Here is a 4755-nt window from a genome sequence, read left to right as displayed (position 1 = left end):
ACAAGGTATAGCATAAGAGAGGGGGAAGGGAAAATTTTGGGTATCTACACAAGAAAGGCCTAAAATCCTAGCCCCAAACTCCATGGCACCCTTCTTGTGCAGTTTGGTATTTAAATGATTATTTGAGTCATGAGTGCCAAAATCGGAGACCCCTCTTTCACAACTAGTCCACTTTAGTAATTGAGTGGAGCACATCAATTATTGCATGTCCCCTAGGGGCGAGTTCTCACTAGACCTATTTATAGCAGTCATAGTGGTTTATTGAATAAAAAGTCTAAAATATTGTGCAAGGATAAAATGACCGAGAGGATTATAATTTGTCGTCGCCTCCTTCTCAACTCCCAAAATTCCAATCTACAAATCATTATGCACTCACTATTAGTAAAATCAAATAGACATCACATAATTAACCATTAAGCGAGCTATCCCAATTTGCAGTTAACCACATACAACAGGAGGGTGCCCAATCCTCGTAACACTTTTTATGTCCCTAGGAAAAGGTGTTGCAAGTGACATCCATTCTCAATATAAGGGTGGGGATATGGTGGTGTTCCTCTACTCCAGCAAAACACACAAATTTTGAATTGACCAATGCGTTACATGACTAATTACTACTTCTGAGGAGGTGAGAATGCTCATCATCTACTCATCCTGCATGATGGGGTTCGCTATTTATGATTGTCACTCACACTCTCACCTCTTGTTACAATCGCAAAAGCTCATTGTGGAGAGAGGAAACGATTTCTCTCTCAATCCCTCCTCTCTTTCACCTGCGAAGAAGGCGAACTCCGTGTTGGGTCGTCATCCTAGCATAGGGGGAAGATCAACATAATGTCAATCCGAGGAGCACGATCCGGCTAGGGCATGGAAACACACAAGTGGCGTTGTGCGTGCCAAACGGAGGATTAGGAGGTGAGACCTACACACAAAGAAAGCTACGGAGCGGGTGTGATGATGCTACGAGGAGTGAGCACACTACTAACTCTACCATTCGGCCTAATCTCTCACACACAAGCTTAATCACGCACTACTCTCTAATCAACCACTAATCCAACTCTAATCAAACAAACCATGAGCATAGATTAGCATAGAATGACCACACCGGGCACCAACACTCTACACAATCCTACACACACTTAGTAGCATGCTTAATCAAGAGGAAAACATGAAAAAGAGAGAGATTAATCACAAAATCAGCCACTAATCTTTGATTAATCGAGGCATTGATTACACCAAGAGCAAATGAGAGAGAAGAGGTTAGAGTTTAGCTATTGGAATGTAGCCGATTCGTCCATGTGCACGCGTAGAGAGCTCAAGGACTCCATAGCCATCTCCTTCTTCACAAAGCTTATCTCAAGTGAGTCCGAATCCCCCTTTCAGATTGTGCATTTTGAGTTATATACTCACTAGACTTTTTAGAAGTGGCCGGGCGCCCAAATGGCCAGACTCACTTAATCTGCTATCTGCACTGCCTAGGATCTAAATATAGCTCAATGTTTACAACTTGGAACTCTTAATGAGCCCAAAACATGATTACAATCCGCATTTGCGGTCATTTGTTGGAAAATCCTAAAACTTAAGTGACCGCCGTCACTTGTGACCGTAACTTCATGGATAGTTGTTAATTCCGATTCTTCTCTGCATCTGTAGCTTGTGCTGCTTCATCTTCATCTTTACTTCACATCCGCATCATCTGGCCTCGTTAGTATTTACTAAAAATAGTAAATAGCATCTTTGACTGGTCCGTTTGGCCATTGTTGACTGATCCGCCAAACACTCCCCCCATCCGATTTCAGTGCACGTCCCCGTGCGCTGCCTGGTTGGCTGGCACTTGGAGAGTTTATAAATTGGTGGTGAATGTTGTCTTGAAGAGCTGTAAGGTGTTTGGTTTACTTGTTGGTGTAATATGAGAATAGGCATTTGGGTTTAAGTTGAAGCAATTGGCTTGGGTTATTATGGGAAAAAGTGAAATAAAAAGACTATGTACATTACATCAGGGTCTGGATACCTTGGATTACCAATGGGGAAAAACCTCATGGGAAAAAGTGCCCAAAGGTATATGATCTTATTATGGGAAGATACAATGATGGGTGTTGAGGGACTGAATTGAGTGGGCTTATATAAATAATGTGAAAGTGAATTGTTTAAGCCGTTTGTCGGTTCAAAAGTGTCGATGATCTGCCTTGAGTCTGGAGTTGTTTTGTTGCTGCTTGTACCTGCAAGGTGAGTGCATGGGTGGAACAATAAAAGGTGCCTAATGCAAATGTCCAATTATGGGACATTCGAAATGCTTGCACAGATTTATGCATGGGTAAGATTATGATGTGCGAGAGAAGAGTATTGATGGGTGCTCCTCAGAGTTAATGTAGCTAACAAAGTAAAATTAACTTCACTTCACAAGCTTCCACTACTCTTGAGAAGGGCGTTTGATGCACTGGTTTCCACTCTCCTAATGTGCACAAGTGCGTGTGTGTTTTGTTTTGAACACTTCGCCTCTCCACCATGATTAAAATAACACATTGACTATGCTCACCTATCCAGCATGAGCGACTCGATATAATTACGCTCAACTCTTCCAACTTGAGCTACAGCCTAATTAGCTAGACTCGTAGACCATAGAAAAATATTATGACTTGAAGCTTAGGTCTAATGCTTTGCTCATTTATCGGCTCAGCTGCCCGACTCTTGACATTTTTTTCGACTTGACTACTGTCTTGAGCTCTCAGCAAAGTATATATCTAGACATTCAGAGCTCGGATCCTCAAAAAGAGGGTTATTAAAGGACCATATTGGCAAAGTAGGTTTTTTCTGCCATACCTGTGTGACCTTGGTTGTCAAAATTGTTTGTTTTAACTTTTGGTCCATTATTTGACAAGATTGGCTAGCTCCTTTTTGTTGGAAGTTGGGGATGACCTCAATCTTCTTCTGCTCGTTTGTCTGTTTTGGCACCCATATGTATATGCTACTTGTTGTTGGCTTATTTTTATAGACGACATATTGACATTTTGGACCCGAATCCTTGATTTGTCGGTGTTTGTAGTTGTAAGTATATTCAAGTTGTGTAAAATCTGGTCTTGGTGCCTTGGGTAGCCAGATTTGTTTTTTCCCTTTGTAATATCCCTGCGCTTGAAGTATATTTGATGGAACAAATATTTTTGTTTGTACTTTCGAATTCAACTGTATCTGTTCCTTGCACTTTTTGGGACTCACGGTTGGTAAATTCCCTTGAAGATATGTAGGCCTTCTAGATTGAGAAGCGTTTTTGAACCTGTTTCTAGCCCTGCTGTTCGATCTCCTCTTTTGAGTTGAAATTGATCTTGATTTTCCTGTTTGTTGTTTTGGTTTGAAGCCATTTGCTACTTTATAGCCTGATATCTTTGGTTTAGGTAACCAAACATTTGGTTGAACTCTGTAGTAGCCTTGCGCTTCTAAGTTGTACTGGGAGGAAATCCATCCCATTTTACCTGAATTGTTTGGACTAGGATCATTTACCCAAACTGGATCTTTTACATTGACGTCATTGGCCGCAACATAGGTTTTGATTTGCTGCTTGTGTCTTTGTTTACTCTGAGTTGGGTATTTTGGCTGAAAGACCTTTTTATACTCTTGGCAAGGTTGTTGGTCTTGGTTTCCCTGGGGTGTTGAAGCCACTACTGTCTGCTTTGATTGTTTAACTGCATTTGTGACCTCCTTGCTGGACTTTTGTTCTTCAGAGGAAGAGGTTAAGCCTCCTTGGACTTTTGCTTTTCCCTTGTCTTCTGCTGATAAACATCGAGATGTAATTACTTGGGATGTTTGTACCTTCTCTTGTTGATGACATGCTTTGGTTATTTCTGCATTTAAAATGACTTGAACCATCTTTTGTGCCTCTATTTTTGAACAACTGTTTGAGTCTTTAATTTCTTTTGCCAACTAGACAGAAGTAAGTTGACTCTTTTCTTCAGATGCAATGCTTATCGTGGCCTTTGGTTCACATTGCTCTTTATTGATCTCTTTGTTTATCTTTTGATAGGCTCCATGTGCTTGATGCACCATTTGCTTCTGATTGTTCAAGTTAATGATGATTTGTGTCACGTTTGGCTCTTTGGCATTTTCCACCGGCGAGACAATATTAGTATCTGACTTTATGACCGGCTCTGCTTTTTGATTCTTGCCATCATTTGAACACATTGAGATGTATTTTTCTTGGCTTTGATACTTGATCTCTACTTCTGTTGAATTCTTGGGTACATCCCTGAGCGATGAACTATCTGTGCTATTAGCATTATTATGTAGAATCTTTGATTCCACATTTCTACTTGATGAAATCTTCAGTGGCAAGTCCTTGACTTCCCGTGCCTGCTCTGGTTCGGGATCACAGATAATTTCTTCATCCACTTCCTCTGACATTGGATCGTCCTTTGCATCCTTGTCGGATCTTTCGACTTCAGGCCTGAAAAATTCTAAGTTGACCATCTGTTGCAGCTGGTCTTTTTTAGCAGCTTGATTTTCAATTGAAATATCATTGACTTCTTTGACCTCCAATATTTTAGTCTTCAGTTTGTCTCTAGTATCCTTTGACAAGATATGCTTTCTTTCGGGCGACTTTCGACTTGGAGACGTTTGCTTTAATGATTCTGCTGCTTGCAGTCTGATACTGTCTTGGTTTTGTTGCTTCATCATATCTAAGTGCATCTTTACTGGGCAATTGGGTATTAGATGATTAATGCCACATCCATAGCAATACACATCTATTCCTATTTGTTCTATACGAGG

General features: G+C 40.7%; 1 pseudogene; it reads right to left on the bottom strand.

Moving 5' to 3' along the window:
- Positions 1 to 4054: 4054 nt before the first annotated feature.
- On the bottom strand, positions 4055 to 4455 carry LOC147463296 (uncharacterized; annotated as a pseudogene).
- Between the last annotated feature and the right edge of the window lie 300 nt (positions 4456 to 4755).

Source organism: Adiantum capillus-veneris, chromosome 2 (genome assembly GCF_014529385.1).
Source record: "Adiantum capillus-veneris isolate H3 chromosome 2, ASM1452938v2, whole genome shotgun sequence".
Taxonomy (NCBI): Eukaryota; Viridiplantae; Streptophyta; class Polypodiopsida; order Polypodiales; family Pteridaceae; genus Adiantum; species Adiantum capillus-veneris.
Note: the sequence above shows the minus strand (reverse complement) of the source record. Positions and strands in the feature narration are given on the sequence as shown.